Genomic DNA, 26,512 nt, shown 5'->3' with positions numbered 1-26,512 from the left:
GCCGTTAAGTTAATCACTGGCTCATTAGTGAGGAAGCCATATCTATTGTCTTCCTTGCAGAGGGTTCTGCGAATCTGGTTTAGCAACTCCCAAAACTTCCTCTTACAGGTTTGATTCTACCTTTTTCAGAGACCATGGCTTTGCAAGGCTGCTGTCTACATGGTCTGCTCGCCTTTAGGTTAATGGCGGCTTGCTGTGGGTTCAGTCAGGGGTCATGGCTTCAGACTGCATGGCACCCAAAATTTTATATAAAACCATACTCGGTAACAAGCTCAAGGAGGAGATCCGACTTATCACCACCTTAGATGCTTTCAAGAAGGCACTAAAGACGGATCTCTTCCGGCGGGCCTACCCACCTGATCTTTTATAAGAGATCTTAAATACTCCATTTCTGATCTGATTGTATGAATGTTAGTGTGAATGTTAGTTGATGATCCATTATTTTAGTGCATTGATTGTAATGTAATTGTTTTAACGATTGTATTTTATATGGAATTGTTTTATTGCAGTAATCCTGCATCAATCCACAGGGAGGGGCGGGAAATATAAATAAATATTATTATTATTATTATTATTATTATTATTATTATTATTATTGATCAACTGCATGCAGTTAGTTCTATCCACACCCATTCAATTTTGAAAACTTAAGTAGTCAGGAAATGTTGCCAGACAAGTCTTGTTGCAATGAATCCCACAGAACAGGGGAACTATAGCTTTCTGTTCCTCTTATAGCATAAGCAGATATAGCATATAGCATAATTGGAAGTTATATTTCCCAGGCATCTATAAAGCAAGGGTAGTTCTTGTTCAGAAGTGTCCTTTGCTACTAGGAAGCCTAGAAATATATGGATGAGCTGAAAGCTCTCATCATTGCCAAGCTTTGCTTGTTACCAGTTTCCTTCTTTCCTCACAAGATACATTTGGAAAGCATCACTACACTCATCTGCTATAATTTCGAAATTGGCCCATAACTATCTAGTGCAATTTGTGTGTTTTTTTAATTTCCAAGCAGCTGTTTGGATTCACCGTTTCACATAATCAGATGCCTTGATTTTATAAGATTATCAGAAGCCTTGGCAGCTTCACTTACTTAGCCTCTTCATACTTTCATCATCATACCAGCCTACCCTACACATTTTTTTAAAAAAAATAGCCATTGTTGGTCTGTTTTTGGATTTTGTTGTTGTTGTGTGCCTTCAAGTCATTTCCAGCTTATGGTGACCCTAAAGTGAATGTATCATGGAGTTTTCCTGGCAAAATATGTTCAAAGGAGGTTTGCCATTATCTTACCCTGAGGCTCAGAAAGCATGACTTGTCCAAGGTCACCCAGTGGGCTTTATGGCTGAGCTGGGAATCGAACCCTGATCTCCAGAGCTGTAGCCCAATACTGAAACCATGATTAGAAATCCAAAATTACTTCAAAAGAATATTCCCTCTTGCAACACCGATATGATTTCTACAATCAGCAACATATTTTTCATTTTCCCCCAGTAAATTTGGGCTCCTTTGTGCCTGTCTGAGGAACCTGCTCCAGCAGTATCCCTCCTCCCCTGACTTCATCTAGGGGACTTTCATTAGGATTTCACTTTAACTGCTATGGTTGAATCCTATGAGATCCTGGGATCTGCAGTTTAGGGAGATAGGTATTCAGGATATTCAACTAGAGAGAGAGCTCTGGATCTTCACCAGACTAAAAAGTCCAGGATTCCATAAGAAGGTGCTATGCAGTTAAGTGAAGTCATAGTGCTATAACTGTGTAGTATGAAAGGGCCCACATTTTTAACAAGTCTGGATGAATTCTATGTTTTAGAATCATCATAACTGATAAAGGAAGAAAATGTTTACATTTCAAAAGCATACATTGAAAACATTTCTTAAACATATTTTAGTCAATGGTAATGCATTCAAGCAACCCATAAAACCAAAAACATATACTCATTTTAAAAATATATCAGCAAAGTGAGGGTGTATTAAATCCCATTAAAAATACACAACAAACTCCAGACTTCACAATTAGTACTGAATGCACACTATGCAGACATCATCCTAAGTTGTTAACATGAAAGTGTTAGGCCCATATAAAAGTAGTTTCTCTGTGGAAAAATATCTATAGATGATTACAAATAGCACTCATTCAATAGGTTTAAAGCTAGAAAATGGTGTGAAACTTTCAAAAAGCAAATCAATGGAAAATACAGTATTTTTCACATGCAAAATAGCTGTGTAAACTAAATAACAGTGACTGGGAATTAAATGCTCATTGTACAAGTCATCCTATTATAATGCTCTGAAGTGTTAACAATCTCTAATGTGTCATCATTTCTCTGAAAACATGCAGAAAAACTGCCCAAGTGAAATTCCTACAAATATGATGCTTTCAAAGCAAGGATGGCTATTTCTGCTTTCCTTTGATGAAATATTGACTGCTTATATGATGCCAGGACATGTGTCACAATTGCTGAGTGAATTTTACCTAAGTAGTGTGTGTGTGCATACTTGATTTGCTGTTTTTAATATGTTAATGTTTTTACTTTTTAATATATATATATATCACTATGCTGTGTATTCAACTGTTATAATAATAATAATAATAATAATAATAATAATAATAATAATAATTTATTTATAGCCCGCCCAATCACAAGGAATCCAGGCGGGTTACAACAGTAAAAATAAAGATAATAAAATAAAATACAATAAATAAATAAAATACAATAAAATTAAAGAGAGCGAAGTGAGTACATTCACAGTTAGGCCTGATGGAAGTTGGGCCTCTCTTTTTCACTCCCTCCCAGGTCTGATGATGATGTCATGGAGGGAGGGCTCTTCTTCTTGAGGCAAGGATTTTATTTTAATTAATTTTAATTTAATTCTTCTCATTAAATTTAAGAGAAGAATTGGTGGACAGAGTGACATAAGTCACAGTAAATGGGGAGTAGAACTAGGTAGGGAAGGCCTGCCGGAAGAGATCCGTTTTAAGAGCCTTCTTAAAGGCTGTAAGAGTAGAAATGTCACGGATCTCCTTTGGCAGGTCATTCCATAGCTTCGGAGCTGCGATGGAAAAGGCCCTCTGGGTGACTGAAGTTAGCCTAGATTTTATTGGCTGAAGTAGATTCTTCTCCGAGGACCTTAGAGTGCGGGACGGACAGTATGGAAGTAGGCGATCTCTTAAGTATTCTGGACCCAAGCCATGTAGGGCTTTGAAGGTAATCACCAACACCTTGTACCTTGCCCGGAAACTAATTGGCAGCCAGTGAAGGGATTTCAAAACCGGTGTTATGTGATCGGTACGACGAGTACCTGTAATTAACCTGGCTGCCATATTTTGTACAAGTTGAAGTTTCTGAACTTGGCACAAGGGTAGCCCCATATACAGCGCATTACAGAAGTCCAATCGAGAGGTGACCAGCGCATGTACAACTGTTTCAAGGTCTCCCTGCTCCAGGAAGGGGCGCAGCTGGCGTATCAGCCGAAGCTGATAACAAGTGCTCCTGACTGTCGCATCTACCTGAGCTGTCAGGTGAAGCGACGAGTCAAGGAGCAGCCCTAAGCTGCGGACAGAGTCTTTCAGGGGAAGTGTGACCCCATCCAGAACTGGCTGACATAATTCCATACCTGGGCTTGGGTTTCCTATAACAAGTACCTCCGTCTTACCTGGATTCAGCTTGAGTCGGTTTTCCCTCATCCAGTCCATTACCGCCCCAAGACAGGCATTCAGAGGAGAGATGCCATCCATAGACACTGCATCAGTTTGAGACATAGAGAAATATATTTGGGTGTCATCAGCGTACTGATAACATCCTGCCCCATGTCTCCGGATGATTTTTCCCAGCGGCTTCATGTAAATGTTAAACAGCATAGGAGACAATATTGCGCCCTGGGGTACACCAAATTTTATCTCTCTTTGAGAAGAGCAACTGTCTCCTAGCGCCACCATCTGGAATCTGCCTGAGAGGTAGGACCGGAACCACTGTAGAACAGTGCCTCCGATACCTAACTCTCTCAGGCGTTCTAGAAGGATACCATGGTCGATGGTATCGAAGGCCGCTGAGAGGTCTAAGAGCACCAGCAGGGTCACACTTCCCCTGTCGATGCCTAGACGGAGATCATCAACTAAGGCGACCAAGGCCGTCTCAACTCCGTATCCTGCCCTGAATCCGGTTTGAAATGGGTCCAGATAATCAGCTTCATCCAAGACTGCCTGTAGTTGATTGGCGACCGCCCTCTCGATCACCTTGCTCAAGAATGGCAACAACGAGACTGGCCTATAGTTATTTCTATCCAGAGGGTCCAGGGAGGGCTTTTTAAAGAGTGGTCTGACCACTGCCTCCTTAAGACAAGAAGGCAGGGTACCCTCCCTGAAGGATGCATTGATTATATTTTTCAGCATCAGCTTGACTATATCACCCCCCTGGACAGCCAGCCAGGATGGGCAAGGGTCAAGAGGGCAAGTCGTTTTTTTCAGACTACTAAGGAGCTTGTCCACGTCCTCAGTACTTACCGACTCAAATTGATCCAGTCTAACAGTAATGGCGGAGGCGTTGGATGCCTCTCTCATTGCTTCTGACTTAAAGTTGGCATCTAAATCAGCTCTTATCCAAGAGATTTTATCTGTGAAATAATCATTAAAAGCATTACAGTAAGCTATGGTTGACTCTAATAGAGGGTTCTGGGTGGGAGGCAGTTGTGTTAAACTCCTTACCACCCTGAACAGCTCAGCTGGACGAGATTTCACAGATGCGATAGATGCAGAGTAGAAAGATTTTTTGGCTGCATCTATCGCCATTTGATAGGACCTAAGAAAAGTCCTATGAAGTATCTTATCAGATATGAGTTGAGATTTCAGCCAACGTTTCTCTAGTCGTTGTCCAACCCGCTTCATTTGTTTAAGCTCTTCAGTGTACCAAGGGTTACGGTTTTTACTGGGTTGGAAAGGACGCTTGGGAGCAATCATGTCTATAGCTCTGGTGATGTTGTTATTCCATAAATTAACCAGAACTTCAACAGAGTCACTGGCACTGCCAACCATAGAACCCCATAGGGCTTCTTGGAACCTAATGGGTTCCATCAGCTTTCGAGGGCGGACCATTTTAATTGGTCCTCCACCCCTATGGTTAATATTAGTATTAATGTTTTAGTTCTGTCCTCTTTAAACTATTGTAAGCTGCCTTGAATCCCATTTTAGGAGAAAGGTAAGATATAAATCCAAAGAATAAATCAATAAAGTGAGAATCAATAAATTGAGAATTTATTTCATATACATGTACATTGTGCAGAAACACATTAGTGTTGCGAGTTTTCAGACTTCTACAGTATCCTTTCCTTTGCATGCCTAAACTGTATTTTTAATGCCCAACTGAAGTTTTAAATTACTACAAGGCTAAACCTTTTAGGACTGAAGGAAAATTTCACAGGGAGGCTAGACTTTCTATTTAGGGGACAACGCCATCCGTCATTTGCTCCCCTCCCTATTGCTGCTGAATCAAGCCTTTTCAATGTACTGGGAAACCGCTGGGAGAGATCATCCGGAGACACGGCGCGCGGTGTTATCAGTACGCTGATGACACCCAAATATGCTTCTCTGTGTCTCTGACTGATGCAGTGTCTAAGGATGGCGTCTCTCATCTGAATGCCTGCTTGGAGTCAGTAATGGGCTGGATGAGGGAAAACAAACTCAGTCTGAATCCAGAGAAAACGGAAGTACTGGTGATAGGTTCCCCAGGCCCGGGGAAGGAAATTTATCCACCTGTCCTGAACAGGGTCACGCTTCCCCTGAAGGATGAAGTTTGCAGTTTAGGAGTACTTCTGGACTCGTCCCTGCAATTGACATCTCAAGTAAATGCGACAGTCAGAAGTGCTTGCTATCAGCTTTGGTTGATACGCCAGCTGCAACCCTATCTGGGCCAAAGGGACCTTGAAACGGTGGTACATGCTCTGGTAACCTCTCACTTAGATTTCTGTAATGCGCTCTACATGGGGATACCCTTGTACCAAGCCCAGAAGCTTCAATTGGTACAAAATATGGCAGCCAGATTGGTCACTGGTGCGTCTAGGTTTGACCATATAACACCTATTTTGAAAGATCTTCATTGGCTGCCTATTCGCTTCCAAGCACAGTACAAGGTGTTGGTTATTACCTATAAAGCCCTATATGGCTTGGGCCCGAGTTACTTGAGGGACCGCATCTCCCATATAATCCGCCCCACACACTCAGAACAACCGGGAAGAACCTGTTGGAAATACCAGCTTCCAAGTATGTTGTTACATCCCAGATGGCCTTTTCATTTGTTGCCCCTAGGATCTGGAATAGTCTTCCTGATGAGCTCCGTCTTATGACCCCCCTGGAATCATTTTAAAAGAGTCTTAAAACCTTCCTCTTTTGTCAAGCTTCCCCCCTGAAGAATGAAGTTTGTAATTTTTGATACCATCGATTCTTTGCCTACCCCGGATATGTATGTTGCATGATTGTTTTTAGAGCTTTTGTATTATTGGATTTTATTATGATATTGTTGTTTGTAGTGGTTTTTAATTAGTCTGTAATCCCGCTTCGATCCTATGGGAGAGGCGGGGAAACACAAATAAAATTTATTATTATTATTATTATTATTATTATTATCATGACACTTATTTTAATTTCATTGTTAAAAAGTCTCCAGGACAGAATGGTTCAATGTATTTGAAACAAAGAGAAAACATCCATTTTCCCTTGTGTGTTTATGGAATAAACTCCTCCTGCCAGCCATTTTTAGGCTTCCTGCTGTCTCTCTGAGACAGCGGGAAGCCAGAAAATGACTCCAGGGAGAAGGAGCCAGAGGCACGTGCATCTGGCTCCTCCTTTCAGCCCTCTCCCAGTCTTCAGCTGCCTATCAGAGACCACTGGAGGCCAGGACAACGGCGGGGAGTGGAGGAGCAACGGGCCCATGGTGAGGAGCAAGGGGCATGTGCTGGCTCCTGGATCTCCCCATGGGCCCTTCTTCCCTCAGAGCTCCCTCCCAGGAGAGAGCTCTTGAGGGGGGGGGAACGGCTTGTGGGGGGAGTGCCTCAGAAACGGCTGCATGCTGGTTCCTGGGCTCCCTCAAGGGGCCTTCTTCCCTCAGAGTTCCCTCCCCGGAGAAAGCAGCAGGGGAAAAATGGATCATGGGGGGGCTCAGAAATGGCCGTGCGCCGGCTCCCTCACGAGCCTTTGCTGGTCCTGAGGTGTCTCCCTGGGACCCTCAGGGGCTGGCAAACCCTGGAGGACAATGACCAGCAGCTCCTGTTTGCCAGTATCTCAGTGTCCCAAAGGGACACTCAGGGTCTGCCAAACTCCGGAGGATGGCAACCAGTGGCTCCTGCAGCTGGCTCCCATCCTCCAAGGCCCATTTGCCGGCTTCTGAGGGTCTGAAAGGGACACTCAGTAGCTGGCAAATGCCAGGGGGAGGAGCCAAATGCTCCCTGTCCTCTGAACAGCTGGAGGCCAGGAAAAGGGGGCCAGAAGCCCCACCCCCTGGAGGGCAGAAATCCTGCCCCCAGAAGCTGGAAGCCCCACCCCTGGCACCCGGTAGAGCTGAGTGCCATAAAAAAAGTCTCTTGGGGCATGCGGCCCCAAAATGTTTCGCCATCACTGCACTATACTATGCTCACTGTCTTTGGTGACATATGTGCAAATTCCTCTATGCTTTTTTTCTGTAGTGGAATGGTCATAATCTGATGACATATGTGTAAATTCCTCTACACTTTTTTTGACTTTTGTGAAATGGTCATAGTTGCATAAATGGCATTCCCTGAATGTAATGATTTCACATGTAATGAAATCCTACTCTTAGTCCTAACTCTACTACAATAGAGCCACTGAATCATTTGGATTTACCCATATCAACCCACTATTCAACAAAGTATTCAGTGGAACTAACCAACAGGATGCAGCCATGCATTCTTAGATAGTGTATACCTATTTCTCAGTGCCTTCAGTGGGCCATTTTATTCCCAGGGATAGCAGAAATAGCCACTGTGCATTCATCACAGCACCATCAAATGATAAGCAGAGGAGTAGTGCAGTGCAACCATGGTGCAGCTATATGAATGTAGATGTACATGATAGGAACTCCTAGTGGAATTGTGGCTCATAAAGTTTCTCCTGAAGTTGATTATTGGCTATGTGTTACTGACTGACTGGAAATCCAGGATCAGTGCGAAGTGGGACCAGAAAATCAAAGTAGCATGGAAGAAAGAGAGTCAAATCCTGAACAGTGGAAACTCCATGCTACAACTTTCTGTTGTAGTTCCTTCTTATCAGCCTTCTCACATAAGAGCTTTTGATTGTAGATGAGATCACCTACTAAAGCAATCACAAAAATATGTTTGGGAAAGGCGGTCAGACAGATTTATTTCAACTTCCATTGACGGTTACAGTTTCATTTATTGAAAACCTTGGCTTTAAATGCTCAGTAGAAAAACATGTGATTAAAAAAAGAAGAGAAGTAAAGAAAAGAAAGCTCATCCTTTCAAGTGAAATGATACAAGAGAGGCCTCCTTTTGAAAACTTAATTCACATTTTGTGAATGCTCCAATGGCAATGATGAATGGTGTTGAGAATTGTGTGCTTACCATAGTGTGCAGTTCCGTACAGTGATAGATGTACTGTAGCCTGTTATCATTTTTCCTTTGCTTAATAGCCTCCAAAAACAAACATGCGTAGAACATAAATCAACATGACTCATGATGTACTTGTCGATCCACTTATTTCCCTGAATGGTTTTTCAGTGCCAAAACCCTTTGATCTCCTTTGGCAGTGAATGGCTGTAACACAGTAGAAGCTCAGTCAGCCAAATAGGGTAGTAGGAGTGAGAATAGTCTCTTATGACTAATTTAAAGGCAAAATTCCCTTGCTTGTTTCTTTAAGAAGGATATTGGCTGAAAGTGTCTGGTCCAATATCATTTTAGTACTCTGCAGTTATGTTTCAAGCTAGTGGCTGTGTTTTTTTGCGTTACAAAAACTTGTTTCGAAAGTCCAGAATAGGGAGCAATCTAGGCTGCAATCTTATACACAATTATTGGGGCAAAGGCGAAATATAACAAAACAAACACTCTCTATTATCAGCCAAGAAACACTCACATTTGTTAAAATGGTTTAAAAAAAACATTTGTAGGGCTGTAAAAATAAAATTGGGAGGGGAAAGAGCCTGTCTGCAAACAGCAAACAAATAAATAGAACAAGCCAAAAGGTGACCAGACCTGATGGATCATCAGTTTTGGCCATCCAAAATGACAGCTGTGATAATGCACGAAATCCTTTGGTGCTTTGGAGTTGTTGAAAATGGGGTAGTAAAGCTCTCTAGGCTTTGGGGTGTCCCCAACCTGGTCCAATGGAAGGATGCAGAACACCTTTCAAAGGCCAAATTCACTCCCAAAGATGATTTTTGTGCTAAGTGTGGGACCAATGAGTTGCTTAAAGCTCTTATTGTCTATTGCATAACATTTAGGAGAAGCATTTCAGCCTTTTATAATGGGGGGAAAATCCTACAGAAAAGCTAAAAGAAATTTCACCATACTATGGTGTCATGGAGAAGCGATCATCTGGGGAACACTAGAGTGCTGGATCTGGCCCAAGGACCCAAGGTTTTCTCCTCCATGTTGTCTTTTTCCTCTGCCAGATTAAACCCTTTGCATTTTCCTTAGTTTCTCGGATACAAATTTAATTTCGCTAACTGATCTTGTATTGGTATGGATATTTGGTGCCTTTTTGTGTATTATTCTTATTTTCAATTACATTTTAATTGTTTTATTGCATTTTATCATATAAACCTCCTTGGGAATGTTACTGAAAGGCAATATTAAAATACCTACAATGGATAAAAAATAAAAATAAAAATGCTTTCTCTCTTCAGTTGTTTTCAGATGCATGTGTACATCAGACACTAAAATGAACAAGTGACTGTTTTCAGCCAGTTCTCTTCTGAATTAGGTGAAAGAACACTATAAACAGAAAGGTTTTGAATCTCTCAAGTACTTCTGCTTCTTGAAGATTAAACCTAAGTCTGATAACTCGCAGAACTGTTTTGTAATCAGTGAAGGATTTGAACTTAAACTGGGGGCAAGGCTAAGAATTCAGCTGAATGATTACTCCATGTAGGTCATGACCACTCAGATTATCTACACACAGCAGGAGGGGGCTCATCAATTGGAGTTAAAGAACTGGAAACACAGCTTTAGCTGGCAATCATTCCCTTCAATCCAATATTTAACTTTAACCAAGAAATGAGCACAATCCTAAAGTCACTTGAAAGAGAGTGGCTTTTGTCAACTACACTTCTTATCACTGTTGTTGTCATTCAACAGTGACTGAATAGAGGGTATTGTAATGCTTACTATTGCAAGATGCATCCACTTGAAAGTGTTTTATGTACAACATTGGCTGCTGCCACACTGCAGAATGAATGCAATTTGACACCACTTTAACTGTCATGGCTCCATCCTAGGGAATCTTGGGATTTGTAGTTTGTTGGAGCACCAGAGCGCTCTAACAGAGAAGGTTAAATAGCTCACAAAACTACAAATCCCAGAATTCCATAGCATCAAACCATGGCAGTTAAAGTGGTGTCAAACTGAATTCATTCTGCAATTTAGAAGTAGACTTGGACACACCAAAAAAAGTCAGGCATGAGGGGAAGGCACTAGGGAGATAGCTGATGACTTAACTTGGGCCCATTTGAAGCAAAGCCCACTCCATAATATCACAGGGTTCTGTGTCTTGAGATTTGATCCTAAAATCTCAGGAAATGCATACCCCACAACAGTCTTGATTCTGCAGGAACAGTCCCACATAATAATTCTCTGTCATTCCATATTTTCTGCTGCTTTCAAAATGTCCCAGTTACTCTCTTCACCTCCCATTTTCCTCCTTAGTTTAGTTGCTGATAACTGAGTTCAAAGTGCAAAAGTAGTTTGCATTCAGTTAACTCAGCGGGGGGGGGGGGGGGAGAAGAGGAGAGAGCAGACTCTTGTCCTTCCATGTAGTATCAGGGAAAAACAAACTTCTGCAGCCTTTCCCAGTTTTCTCATTCATGACTTTTGCCCTCGTAACCAAACTAGTATTTATTGGCCATATGTGTTTGAGAGACACTGCAGACTGGGTCAGCCAGAAAAATCAGCAGTAGCAGAACACATTATATACAAAATCAATGTCTCTGAAGGATTTATCTCAGTTCAAGGCAGAAGAAATTTTGTTAAACCTCTTGATAAAACATCAAGCGACACAAAGCACTAAACAAATTAGATATCTTATTATAAATAATTAACAATACTTTAGGATTTAAGTATTACTTTCCTAGAAAAACAGCGGTGTGTTTCTGTATAGTGGGAGATATTTAAAGAACCCGCATTTTAAAAATGTATATGACTGTGAATTAATATGCTATGCTTCAGAGGAGGCTTGTAGAAATAGTTCCTTATCTTTCAGGGTAGAAAATTGCTTTCCTTTTAAGAGTCAAAGGCATTACTGATCCTGTGAGGGGAAGAAAATCAATAGAGAGTGTATATCTGTGGCAAACAACAGATGGGAGTAAAAGCAAACATTATTTATAACGTTTTCAGGATTGCTTTAAAAAGCGATAATTGATGTGGTAACTAAAAAGGCCAATGCAATTTTAGGCTGCATCAATAGAAGTATAGTGTCTAGATCAAGGGAAGTAATAGTGCCACTCTGTATTTTCATCCTGTTCCTAGCTCAGGAAGAAAGGATGGGAGAGGGCAGTACAATAAACTCCTATGTATAACTATTGTACCCTTCTTAATTTCACAGATGAAAACCAGGACACACATGGTAATGCAACATCAGTGTGTGTTCAATGGCTGAAGTTATTTCACCCAAGCTAGGCGAAACCATAACAGTTTCTTTTGCCTGAGCATACTGGAAAGGGCTGAACGAATCTTCTCTTTCCCCCTGCTGAGATAATTGAGAGCAAACTACTTTTGTACTTTGAACTCAGTTTGCAACAACTGAAGTAAGGCTGTGGAGAAAGGAGGAAAATCCTAGGCCAAATTATCTTTCAGTGTTTGGTTCTGCTTTTTCCTACTTCTTTTACACTCCAATTCACTCCAACTGTTTTGGTGTATGATCAATTTCCTTCTGGTCTGCAGTGTAGAATCTTTCCATTTCTTCCTCTTCTACCTCTGTAGTTGGAACATGAACTTGGATTACAAGTTATGGTTTCCCTGAAGTCTTATTGATATTATTCAGTCAGACTTTGCATTATATCCTTGGACTGATTTTGCTACATCTACATTTCCCCCCACTATTAAGGCCACCTCATTTCTTCTTAGATGTCATTTCCTGATTAAAACATTATCCCAATCCTGTCCACTTTAGCTCACTCACTCCAAATATTGCATTTCTTGTTTTACAATGCTTAGTTTGTCCAATTCATGCTTTCTCAACTTCCATGTTCCTCTAATATGTGTTGTGCAGCTTCAGACTTTCTTTTTATCTCTGAGCACATCAAGGTTGAACACTGTCAACCTGACTCCCATTGCATCATTCGCCACAGTTATTTGTAGCTGTCATCCTTTGCTCTTCCCCAGTAACATGTTGAGTGCCTTCCACCCTTGGAATCTCATTTTCTGGCACTATCTATTGTTACATTTTGGATTATTTTATCATAGAGCTTTCAAGGTAGACATCTCCAGAAGTGGTTTCCATTGCCTTTCTTCTGCACCATGCAGTCTACGAAAGCTCATGCTGCCAATTTCTTTCTTTCAGTTAGTCTCAAAGGTGCTACAAGATCTCTCTGCATATTCATACCAACAAGTGTAAGCTGTTATCTCTGAGAGTTCCTCTTCCAATGTCATCCTCCCACTCACTGCTTCTGCCCAGCAGCTGTTTGGCACATTTCATCTGGCTCTTCAGCAAAAGCCTATCTGGCATGGGAGACCTGCAGCACTGCTACTATCAGCATAGCTGCTTGGGAATTCTAAATGCCTCACCAAACTAGAAATTCCAGGATTATGTAAGATAGAACCAGGATAGTTAAAGTATAGAACATGGTCTTTGCCTGACCTACTCATACCAAGGTGTTTTTTTTTTCAGGAACAGTTTTTTTTTCTAGACAAGGCTACAATGCTGATAATTTCCTTTAAAAATATTTGGGTGAATAGAATGTAGAGAATGATATAACAAGGAACTAACCCATTTGATTCTCTGACCTGAACAGTTATGGGCATTCCAGTATTAACAGATAACTGATTTCTAAGCATACAATCATATTTTGTACAATCTCTCTTAGTTTTTGCATTGGTGCTGCATAATAAACTTGTTAAATTTTAAGTAAGTTTTACACAGAATGATGTTTCTTGCCTCAATGAGGCGAAGCAGGAAGAGTGACGGTAATATTTGCATCCCATTAGGGGGGAATGAGCTGCAAATTGTACTGGAGGGGCTGTGATGAATAAGCAAAACTGCCAAGCTATTTATCTTTGTCTTATTCATCTAAACGTTCATGGAGGAATTTGGGTACAGTGGATCCTTGTTATACGCGGGGGATCCGTTCCGGACCCCCCCCCACGTATAACAAAATCCGCGTATGCTCAAAGCATATTTGTCCCAATGGCGGCGCGCGTGCATGCGCGCCGCCATTAGGACAAAAGTCCCTTCACCCACCCCTCCCTCGCTTCCCTCCTCCCTTCCCTCCCTCCCTCCCTCCCTCCCTCCCTCCCTCCCTCCCTCCCTCCCTTCCCTTCCCCTTACTTACCTGAAATCCCTTGGTGGCGGCGAGGGAGGAGGGCTGTCGCGCCGGAGGCCTTTAAGGCCTCCCGCGCCGGCATCCGGCCTCATCCAGGCCGCCGCCGCTGCGGAAGGGGCAGGTGTTGGTGCTGGAGGCCAAGAGGCCCCAGCACCGATACCTGGCCCTTTTGTGGCTGCGGAGGCCTGAAGGAGGCCGGGTGTCGGTGCTGGAGGCCTCGCAGGCCTCTGCTGCTGCTGCCCTCCGTGCCTCCTCTTCCTCACCTCCACGCCCCAAAAAAGGCGCGGAGGTGGGGAAAAGGAGGCGTGGAGGGCAGCAGCGCCAGAGGCCTTGAAGGCCTCCAGAGCCATCATCCGGCCTCCTCCAGGCCTCCGCGGAAGGGGCGGGTGTCAGTGCTGGGGCGGCCTCCAGCACCAACACCCGCCCCTTCCGCGGCGCTGAGGAGGCCGGGTGTGGGTGCCGGAGGCCTTGAAGGCCTCCGGCGCTGCTGCCCTCCGCACCTCCTTTTCCCCACCTCCGCGCCTTTTTTTGGGCACGGAGGTGAGGAAGAGGAGGCGCAGAGGGCAGCAGCAGCAGAGGCCTGTGAGGCCTCCAGCACCAACACCCGGCCTCCTCCAGGCCTCCGCGGCCACGGAAGGGCCAGGTATCGGTGCTGGGGCCTCTTGGCCTCCAGCACCGACACCCGCCCCTTCCGCAGTGGCGGCGGCCTGGAGGAGGCCGGATGCCGGCGCGGGAGGCCTTAAAGGCCTCCGGCGCGGCAGCCCTCCTTCCTCGCCACCGCTGTGGCAAAGGCCCGGTGGCGGTGCTGTTGGGGGCCAAGAGGCCTCCAGCACCGCCATTGCGCCCTTGCACGGTGGCAGCACAGAAGCCGAGGCTTGGCCTCCGTCGCCGCCGCTGCCACCGCCACCCGGCTTCCCTGCAGCAGCGGCGGCGGAGGCCAAGCCGCTCCGAGCGACTTAAGGTAAGTAAGGGAAGGGAAGGGAGGGGGGCAGGGAGGGAAGGGAGGAGGGGAGGGAGGAGAAGGAAATTGTCCCCAATGGCAGCACTCGTGCACACGCACCGCCATTGGGGACAATTTCCCCATTTGCCATCCGTGGATGCTCAAATCCGCGTATGGCAAATCCGCGTATGGGGAGGTTCGAGTGTATATGTCATCTTTAGATATCCCATTTCTATCTTAAATTTAGTTTTATTTTCCTGGCATGATAATGCAAATCTGTCTTAGTAGCTTTTCCTCATCAATTATCTTGCCACAGCCTTTAGGAAAGGCTAACAAAGTTGGAACTCAGAGTAAATGCCAAATGCCTTTGGAATGCCTAGTGATTTTGGACTTCTTGCCTTTAGAGTTTCCATTGTTTCTTGCTCTTATCTGCTAAGGGATCCTCTGGCATTGAAGTACATTTTAGCATACGCTCTGAGGTTTGGTTTCCAAAGAGCACTGCCTATGTTTCTCTGGCTTCCATGTGTACTGAGAACACAGCCTGGAAAAGTTTCTTTTTTGGGCTATGGTTTCCAAGTCCACTTCATCAGATGCACGAAGTCCTACACTGGTGTAGTTAGATCTGTGTGGGTGCATGTAGAATTGTGAGTGGAGTAAAATGGCCATTGTGTTAAAGCCTAAATATATGTAAGTAAGAACATTCACAAGCCAATGATGATAATACAAACACTTTTGGCACTGGTAAGCTAATTATCACAAGCAGTGGGATAAATCCCCCTTATCTCTGTTCTGAAAAATGGTAATAAATAATAATAATAATAATAATAATAATAATAATAATAATAATAATAAATTTTATTTCTACCCCGCCCTTCCAAAAAAATGATCAGGGCGGCTTACAAAGTTATAAAAAACATTACAATACAGGTAAAATTCATCAGCAGTTAAAACCATTAATACAAAAACAGGAACAGGAAACAATAAAGTAAAAAATACATATATCAGGGGCAATAGAAAAATGCAAAAACAATCATCAATCCAGGGTCAGAGAGGAAAAAAGGGGCAGGAGAAACAAACAAACAAATTAAGGTGGGAAGGCCAGCCGGAATAGATATGTTTTCAGCTGTTTTTTAAAAACATCTAATGAGGCGGCGGAGCGGAGCTCTGCAGGGAGCTTATTCCAGAGTACAGGGGCAGCAGTGGTAAAAGCCCTCTGTGAGGTCCGAGTCAGGTTAGACCTAGGGACCTCCAACAATTTGGTCCCAGATGTTCTGAGTGTGCGGGGTGGATTGTGTGGGGAGAGGCGGTCCTCCAAGTACCCTGGGTCCAAGCCATTTAGGGCTTTATAGGTCAAAACCAACACCTTGTATTGAGCCCGGAAGCGAATAGGCAGCCAGTGAAGATCTTTTAAGATAGGTGTTATATGGTCCGACCTGGAACTACCAGCGACCAATCTGGCTGCCATATTCTGCACTAATTGCAGCTTCCGAGTTTGGTACAAGGGTTGCCCCATGTAGAGCGCATTGCAGAAATCCAATCGAGAGGTTACCAAAGCATGTACAACAGATTCTAGGTCCTTTCGGTCCAGGTAGGGACGCAGCTGGCGTATCAGCCGAAGCTGATAACAGGCACTCCTGACCGTCGCATCCACCTGAGAAGTCAGCTGGAGCGACGAATCAAGGAGTACACCCAAGCTGCGCACCGAGTCCTTCAGGGGGAGCGTGACCCCGTTCAGGACCGGGTGACAAATCTCACCACCAGGAACCGGGGAGCCTATCACCAGTACTTCCGTTTTCCCTGGATTCACACTGAGTTTGTTCTCCCTCATCCAGCCCATTACTGACGCCAAGCAGGCATCTAGAGGAGAGATGCCAACCTTAGTTACTGCATCAGTCGGAGACATAGAGAAAATTATCTGGGTGTCATCAGCGTACTGATAACACCGCGCCCCATGTCTCCGGATGATCTCTCCCAGCGGCTTCATGTAAATGTTGAATAGCATAGGGGACAAGATCGCTCCCTGAGGGACACCAGATGTCAGGGCCCTCTTGTCGGAGCGACAGTCCCCCAGCTCCACCATCTGGAATCTACCCGAGAGGTAGGACCGGAACCACTGCAAAGCAGTGCCCCCAATTCCCAACTCCCTCAGGCGTCCCAGAAGGATACCATGGTCAATGGTATCGAAGGCCGCTGAGATGTCCAAAAGCACTAACAGGGACACGCTCCCCCTGTCCATGCCCAGAACTGAACTTTGTAAAAAGTTATAATTTGGCAGTTTTACATTGCTGACTCCCTTAAAAGCCCCTTTCTTCCAAAATGGCCAGTTTAAGGTCATAGGGGTATCCTGGGAGATTGAAATATTCTCCCACTATGGATGCCGGCCATGAAAGCCTTCGACTTCACATTCTCCCACTGGTTTCTCAATATAGATTTAGATGGCTATCCCAATGGAAATTCCTGCAATTTACTTTCAAGATGAGCAGGTGATAGAAGAACTGTATGCTCTGGTTTTGGTTTTGTTTTGCCAGTCAAACTGCATTCCTGGTCTGCTCATCATTTTGCAACATCTGGCTCATTTTATTTGTCCATCATCATGTTCATATAAGATTCCTCAGAGACAGAAATTTGTTCTTTAGAGAATTCATCTGGCACTGTGTTTAAATGCTGTCAGACTTCACTTAACCTTCCCTCTCGCATTCCCTCAAGTGACACAAAAATTGAACTAATAGGAACTGCATATCCATTACAAATAGGTTAGTTCAGTGCTATGAAATCTCCTAATTCCTTGTCAGTATGTCTTCAGCAAAACTGGGATTGCTATTTTATTGAATATGTATATTACGTTTACTCCAAGGATCTCAAAATGACATGCATAGGTCTTCCTACTCCCCCCAATCTGCTGAACAGCTGCATGAGGCAGATAAGGTTAAGAGATATTGAATGACATAATGTGGATTTAAACTGGGGATATGCTTCTTCTTCTTCTTCTTCTTCTTCTTCTTCTTCTTCTTCTTCTTCTTCTTCTTCTTCTCTTATTTCATTCTCACGTGTACGAACAACTCATTTCAAATAATTCCCCCCCACCTTTTGTTGTTGTTTGCCTTCAAGTCATTTCCCACTTATGGCTACCCTTCCGCTAAGGTATCATAGGGTTTTCTTGGCAAAGGTTGTTCAGAAGAGGTTTGCATTGCCTTCCCTGAGGCTGAAAGAGTGTGACTGGGTAGTGGGTTTCATGCCTGAGAGGGGAATTGAACCCTGCTCTCCAGATTCTTGGCAGGGGGTTGGACTGGATGGCTCTTGTGGTCTCTTCCAACTCTATAATTCTATGATTCTATGATTAGGGTTTCCAACACTCAAAGAACTACAGCATGCTGACTCCCACTAGGGACCAGTGGGGTCCCACAGGGCTCTGTCCTGGGCCCAGTGCTATTCAACATCTTTATCAATGACTTGGATGAAAGAATTGGGGCACACTTATCAAATTTGCAGATGACACCAAATTAGGAGGAGTAGCTAACACCCCAGAGGACAGGATCAAGATTCAAAGTGACCTGAACAGAATACAAAACTGGGCCAAAGCTAACAAAATGAAATTCAACACAGATAAATGCAAGGTACTGCACTTAGGGCAGAAAAATAAAATGCACAGATATAGGATGGGAGACACCTGGCTGAATAAAACTATGTGTGAAAGGGATCTAGGAGTCCAAGTAGACCACAAGTTGAACATGAGTCAACAGTGTGATGCGGCAGCTAACAAGGCCAATGCAATTTTAGGCTGCATCAATAAAAGTATAGTGTCTAGATCAAGGGAAGTAATAGCGCCACTCTATTCTGCTTTGGTCAGGCCCCACCTGGAATACTGTGTCCAGTTCTGGGCACCACAATTCAAAAAGGATGTGGAGAAACTGGAGCATGTCCAACGGAGGGCGACTAAAATAATAAATAATAATAATAAAATGTTTATTTGTATACCGCTTTTCCTTCTGATCAAAGCGGTTCACAGTACCATACAGTGCAATACAAAGCAGTACAATAATCAAACAATACAACATCAATTACATCAACAATATTACACAGTTCAATAAAAGTCTTATATGAAATACAAATCAATTTAAAAGCAATCGGTTGAGGTTGGATATCCGGTACTTAATTAGGGTATTCTATCTCTAAAGAGAATCAGGGGGGTATGCTATTTGAAAAAGATGTGTTTTCAAAGCTTTCTTGAAGGCTTCCAGGGTGGAGCACAGCCGAATCTTTTCAGGGAGAGCATTCCAATGAGCTGGAGCTGTCGCCGTGTAGGCTCTCTGATAAGTTTTTACTAATTTTACCCTGGGGTATTCAAGCAAATATGTCCAAGATGTTCTGAGGGTGCGGGGGGGATTATGTAGGGAGAGGCGCTCCCTCAAGTAACTCGGGCCCAAGCCATGTAGGGCTTTAAAGGTAATGACCAACACTTTGTATTGCGCCCAGAAGCTAATAGGCAGCCAGTGGAGAGATTTTAATATCGCTGTTATATGGTCCGATCTTCGGGTGCCTGTGACCAATCTGGCTGCGGCGTTCTGGACTAACTGAAGCTTCCAAACCTGGTACAAAGGTAGCCCCATGTAGAGTGCATTACAGAAATCCAAGCGAGAGGTTACCAGTGCGTGTACTACAGTTTCAAGGTCCTTTCGATCCAGACAGGGACGCAGTTGGCGTATCAGCCGAAGCTGGTACCAAGCACTCCTGGCCATCGCATCTACTTGAGATGATAATTGTAGAGATGGATCCAGGAATACTCCCAAACTGCAAACTTTATCCTTTAGGGGGAGCTTAACCCCATCAAGGATAGGATGACAAATTTCCCTATCTGGATTCGGGGTGCCTATCATGAGTATCTCTATTTTCTCTGGATTCAGCTTGAGTCTGTTTTTCCTCATCCAGCCCATTATTGACTCCAAACAGGGGTCCAGAGGGGAGGTGCCATCCTTAGTCACTGTATCAGTCGGAGACATGGAGAGATAGATCTGGGTGTCATCAGCGTACTGATAACACCGAGCTCCATGCTTCTAGATGATCTCTCCCAGCGGCTTCATGTAAATATTAAATAGCATGGGGGATAGAATGGCGCCCTGCGGAACGCCAGATATCAGTTCCCTTTTACGGGAGCAGCTATCCCCCAGTCTCACTAACTGGAACCTTCCCGAGAGGTAGGACCGGAACCACTGGAGCACAGTGTCCCCGATACCCAACTCTCCCAGGCGTTCCAGAAGGATACCATGGTCGATGGTATCGAAGGCCGCTGAGATGTCTAAGAGCACCAACAGGGTCACATTTCCCCTGTCAATGCTCAGACGGAGATCATCGACTAAGGCGACCATGGCAGTCTCGACTCTGTGTCCCGCCCTGAAGCCAGTTTGAAATGGGTCTAGATAATCGGTTTCATCCAAGACTGCTTGGAGCTCCAAGGTGACTGCCCTCTCGATCACCTTGCCCAAGAATGGCAATAGGGAGACCGATCTGTAGTTAGTCATTAACAGGGGCTCAAGGGAGGGTTTCTTCAAAAGAGGTTTCACCACTGCCTGCTTTAAGGGCAGTGGAAATACTCCCTCCCGAAGAGATGCATTAACTTTAAGATGTAGAGCAGTTTTTATAGCATCTCCCCCCTGGATGGTCAACCATGAAGGACAAGGGTCGAGAGGGCACGTTGTCCTCTTCACCTGACCAAGGAGCTTGTCCACGTCCTCGGTACTAACAGATTCAAAATGATCCAGAATAACCTTGCTTCCAGAGTCACTGGACGCCTCTATTTTAGGATCTGTCAAAGGACTGGCGTCAAGATCAGCCCTTATCTGAGAGATTTTATCATCAAAGAAGTCATTAAAAGCATCACAGCAGGCTATAGTTGGCTTTAATAAAGGGTTCAGGGTGGCTGGGGGTTGTGTTAGTTCCCTGACCACCCCAAATAGCTCTGCTGGACGAGACTCTGCTGATGCAATCCGTGCAGCACAGAACAAGTTCTTTGCTGCATCGATTGCCTCTCCGTAGGAACGCAACATCTTCTCATGGAGAGCCTTGTCAGATAAGTTCCCATGTTTCCGCCAGTAACGCTCTAGTCGTTGCACAGCCCGCTTCATCTGGTGAAGATCTTTTGTATACCAGGGTCTTTTATTTGGAGCAGGCTGGCAAGGGCACTCGGGGGCGATACTGTCTATTGCCCCGGTGAGGTTGATATTCCAATTGTTGACCAGGGTTTCGGCAGAATCGCCATCGTTCCCAAATATAATACCCTCTAGAGCTTCTTGGAACCTTTTGGGTTCCATCAGCTTTCTAGGGTGGACCATTCTAATAGGCCCACCACCCCCGAGGGGTTTTTGGGTTGTGACTTTTAGTCCTACCTTGACCAGAAAATGATCCGTCCATGACAGGGGGAAGATGTCTTTTATATCCACCCACGGATGTTCTTGGTCCGTACTGAATACTACATCGAGTGTGTTACCTACACAATGTGTAGGACCCGTGACCAATTGGGACAGGCCCATGGCTGTCATGGATTCCATGAACAACCGAGCCGCACCTGTTGGATCTGATACGCCGGCCTCAAAGGGGATGTTGAGGTCCCCCAGGACAAGAAGCCTGGGGGATTCCAACATCAGCTCCAAGACCAGCTGTGTCAGCTCGGCCAGGGAGTCTGTTAGGTTACGGGGTGGTCAGTAGACCAACAGAATCCCCAGACTGTCCTTGGCCTTCAGGGTCAGGTAAACACACTCGATGTGTCTCAGTTTCAGAACCGGATGCCTAGTCAAGGTAATATGGCTTTTATGGACTATAGCCACGCCTCCCCCTCGCCCACTTTCCCTAACCTGCTCCTTTACCGTATACCCAGCTGGGAGGGCTTTAGCCCAGGTCACACCGCTATCCTCCCCCAGCCAGGTTTCCGTGATGCATGCCAGGTCAGCGTTATATTCCTCCAGTAGGTCGTATATAATGTGGGATTTATTTTTCACTGATCTGGCATTGCAAAGGAGCAAGGTAAGGGTCTGTGGTATATTTGGGACGATCCTTGGTTCTTTCGGGCTAACAGGGTGACTGGAAGACGGGATAGATATTAAACATCATTCTTGTCTTCCTTTAAATATAGTCTTCACCCTGTTATCGCTATATCTCCCCTTCCCCCGCACCACTCTTATAGGGTTTCCCCAGTCAGTGTCAGTCTTTATATCAGTACAATCAGTCTCCATTCTCTTAACTACAGTCTCTTCTGCATCATTTACAAATAATTGTCGATGTAACTCTATTGGATCTGGCATCCTAATATGTTCAGTTATAAGACGGTAAACAAGAAGAAAGAAAAAGCTTAATGTAACAGCTTTAAATGATGCCATGAAATCTCTCCATCCAAGAAATATAGTTAATCTAAATCTTATATTGGAATAAAAGTATTATTATAGCTTCATCCCTTAATTCCCATTTCCCTACAGGAATTCCACTTAGCCGGGGTCAACCAAAACCTACTCTACAAATTTCCTAACTCCCCATAAGTAAAGATGAAAGATGGTGATGGGTCTGGAAACCATGCCCTATGAGGAACGTCTTAGGGAGCTGGGTATGTTTAGCCTGGAGAAGAGAAGGTTAAGAGGTGATATGATAGCCCTGTTTAAGTATTTGAAGGACTGTGATACTGAGGAGGGAGCAAGTTTGTTTTCTGCTGCACCAGAGACTAGAACGCAGAACAATGGATGCAAACTGCAGGAAAAGAGATTCCACCTCAACATTAGGAGGAACTTCCTGACAGTAAGAGCTGTTCAGCAGTGGAACAAACTCTCTCGGAGTGTAGTGGAGTCTCCCTCCTTGGAGGTCTTTAAACAGAGGCTGGATGGCCATCTGTCAGGGATGCTTTGATATAGATTTCCTGCATGGCAGGGGGTGGACTGGATGGCATCCACAGATTTTTATATCAATGGATATCAAACCTATTAGACACTGCATATATGCAGATGAACACACACAACAAAATTGCATTGTTTAAAAAATGCACAGAATAGGCGATCAATAGAGAAAATGTATCAAATAGGAAAAATGTATAAAAATACATACATTAATAAATACCATGTACATCAGGAAAAGCAAGGAACATCAGGGAAAGCATATAGTAAAATAAGCACAGAGTTCCAACTAGGAAGAAAACATAATGCAAGGTGAGGGGAAAAGGAAGGTCGGGTTAGGTAAACTAAATAAAAACCAAATGATTTTTATGTCCTTATAGCTTCTATTACATCTAAAGGGAATTAAAATTTGCTATGATAACACAGAAACTTGCTGTGTCATCAGCCTAGAAGGTAGATCTCTGTAGAAATTGTAGAATGAATTGAAAAGAACATCCTGTGATTTGAAGAAATGCTGCCTTGGCCTTCGTTCCTCTTGATTAAGGATGATGATGAACTTTACAGAAATGTATTTCAAGTGTTCAGTGGACCTCAAATAATCCAATCTGACCCCCCATTGAGTTTCTGCTAGAATACAGTTTAGATAAGCATTGGGTGGAACAGATCGTTCGTATCTGTTTTGCTTATCTGTTTGCAAATATTGGCCAGTATCCAGATAAGATGTCATCTTATAAGAAATATTGTGCATCAGAGCTGAAATAAATATGCAGATTTTAACAGATTTTTCATTGCCTCCTTCTGGGGTGGCTGATTCTTAAATATAAAAATTAAAAAATTGAACATTAATTTCTTATTGGGATTCAGGTACCTTAAGACTGTGAATCGTTTATTTTGCTGATGACAAACAGGAAACCTCATATGTTATTCACAATCAAATACTGTTAGGTCTGTTTTACATTGCACAGCTATAGCACTGTGAGTCTACTTTTAGCTGCCATGGCTGCATCCTGCTGAATACAGATTTGTTATTGATTTACAGCAGGCAAAGACATCAGGTGGCATTCTGTATTGCAGTTACAGGTACAGCACTATTTGCACAATTGTTAATGCCATCCTTAACAGCCAGTAGCCAACTTAATGAAGGAGATCTGTTCAGATGCTGACTGGGGTGTAAGGAGAAAGATGTTTCCAGCACCCTCCCACCAGCGAGTGAAACTGAAACAATAAAAAGCCAGAGCTTCCTCATAATTCCTTGTCGCAGCCTTGCTTGCTGATGAAAGTGAAAATCATCCACTTTGTGCCCCTGTTAGCAGCTAAACAGACCGCCTTTGCTCGATGTAGCTGCTGGCTTGTAAGGTAGGCTTAGAGGCTGGGCTAGGATAGGCTATTTAATTGCACATTCATAACTAAGTAGTTGATGTAGTATATCAGCAATATTCTTTCATCATCAGAATTGTTGTTATTTTTCTCCTGATAGAAGGGGGGGATTGAAGAAAATAAAGATTTTAAATAAGCACCATGCCTTTGTCATGTTGAAAAAGAACTTTCTACTTTGAATAGAAAGTAGACTGCATTAAAACCCTATTCTGGAAAGAGCTAATTAGTAAACTTCTGTGATTTGAAGAAATTCCCAGAATCCCCTAGTCAGCATGGTTCCTGGTCATGTTAGATCAGAGATCTGAGTGTTGTTGTCCAAGGGCTAAATTCAGTTACAAAGGCCTGCTCATCTGAGGGTCATAAAAATGTATGCTGGTTTTATAGGAATCTGGCATTCTAAATCCAAAAATGACCTCAGATTTGCTTCCCCCCCACACAATTTGCTTTGATGTTTATGTGTTGCAATATGTGACTGAATGAAATAATCCTAAAGAATACTCTTAAAGAATAAGAAAGGGGTTAAAGTCTTCCAACAGACTTCAAAAATGAAGTTTTGAGTCCTTTCACACTACACAGTTGTAGCACCATGATTCCACTTAACTGCATCCTGTGGACCACTGGAGTTTGCAGTTTAGGAAGGACTATTAAGAAGTCTCAACTCCCAGTTGCACTGAATGGTGGTGTATGGCAAAGGAGAAAATGTGGTCATATTATGTGTGCTCTCCAACAGAGATCACCTTTGCCCAGAACTGCTTGTCACTTCAGTACAAGGCTACATGACACTTCTTGGAGCTATGTGAAAAGGAGAGGGGTGAACTGGGAAACTGTGTGTTGGGAAGACACAGGAAATTTCCCAAGCCACCTTTGCTATAATGCCTTGTCTCCAACAACCAGCTCATAGCAGCTCATTAACAGTTGTATTATCACTTTAACACCTTTATTCTAATAAATTTATTACAATGGTCCTTGTGATGGATCTCTGGATTCCCTTCCTTCTCCTGCCTGACCTAGATGGTACTGCTCGAGATAACCTTTTTATTTAAAGAATCCACCACCACTTGATCATTTGGGTCTTCCCCCTTTAGCAAAACAATGAGATGTTGCCGGGACTCCACTGGCATTTTCCTTGCAGAGATGCTTCCCTCTCTCTTCCCAGTTCTGGGGAAGAGCAAGGTCTTGCCAAGCCAAGGCATGTGAAAGAGGCAATGTAAGAGAGTACTTTTAAAGAAAATGGTTTTATTCTATAGAGTTTATCACACGGGAGGGAAGCAGCCAAACCCTGTGCAAAAACAGGATTTAAATCTGGGATAATCCCATGAAAGCGGGATTGTTTTCCAATGACATTGCACACATTGAGCATTAACTAGTGTAAAATGGTGGGCAAAATTGAATGCTTTTTTATTTCCAGGAAAATCACAAAAGTAAAAAGCGGCTGATTTTACCGACTTTCTGCTCAGATTAATGTTGGGTTAATGCTCCATTAGCCCAACGTGTCTGAAAACAATCCTGCTTTTGCAGGATATTCCCGGGATTTAAATACACTTTATCCATGGGATTTGGGCACTTGCTCCCCCCCACCCCATGTGATAAGGTCCCAAGTAAGGATATTCTACAGCAAAAGGATATCTCTTACATGAAGGACATCTTCCTTCAGGCAGAGATTAGAAATTGCAAGTTACAGAGTAACTCCTCACTAACCTAGTTTACAGTCCTGTTCATTGTATATTTCTTTCTTCTTCCTTTTCTAACTGTAGGAGGGACTCATTCCAGACACCATTTGTAAATCCTTACAGATGACATTCTCACAGGAGTGAAATCCTTGTTCTTTTAAGGTACACAAAGTGTCACATTAGTGTCATTTTCTTGGAATCTTGTTGTCTTTCCTGGAGGTTTAAAGACCAGACATGAGAAAATTTGCCTTTCTAAAATCTAATTCTAAGTCCCAGAATCCCCAGCCAGCATGGTCATAGGTGGGCTAAATCTTGTTGTTACTTCCAACAAGAGCAGAGATGTTGAATCTGTTGGGTTTAAATATGTGTTGACTCATCATTCAAGAGCTGATTCAATGAGTTTCTTGTAGTTGGGACTAATCAACAGGATTTCACCCATCATGTTGGCAGAAGGATTCTAATTGTTACAGTCTAAAAATATTTTTTTCTGAGCTATGAGCACTAATGCCCGAAAAACCCCTAACATTTCTGAGAGCTATAGACCAAACATTACATATCTGAACTGTAGTACATGCGCTGGTAACCTCAAGACTTGATTTTTGCAATGTGCTCTACATGGGGCTACCCTTGTGCCTAGTCCGGAAACTTCAGTTGGTACAGAATATGGCAGCCAGGTTGGGCACAGGAACAGCAAGGAGTGACCATATAACACCAATACTGAAGTCATTCCACTGGCTGCCTATCAGTTTCTGGGCACAGTACAATATGTTGGTTATCACCTCTAAAACCCTACTTGGCTTGGGCCCAACCTATCTAAGGGATCGCCTGCTTCCATACAATCCACCCCATACACTCAGGTCCTCTGGGAGGAATTTACTACAGCTCTTAAAGACCAGATTGACGGTGACCTCCCAGAGGACATTTTCTGCAACCGCTCCC

The sequence above is a fragment of the Sceloporus occidentalis genome, unplaced genomic scaffold, assembly GCF_023333645.1.
Source record: "Sceloporus occidentalis isolate IW3139 unplaced genomic scaffold, rSceOcc1.0.p SCAF_6, whole genome shotgun sequence".
Classification (NCBI taxonomy): domain Eukaryota; kingdom Metazoa; phylum Chordata; class Lepidosauria; order Squamata; family Phrynosomatidae; genus Sceloporus; species Sceloporus occidentalis.
This window is presented reverse-complemented; position numbering follows the sequence as displayed.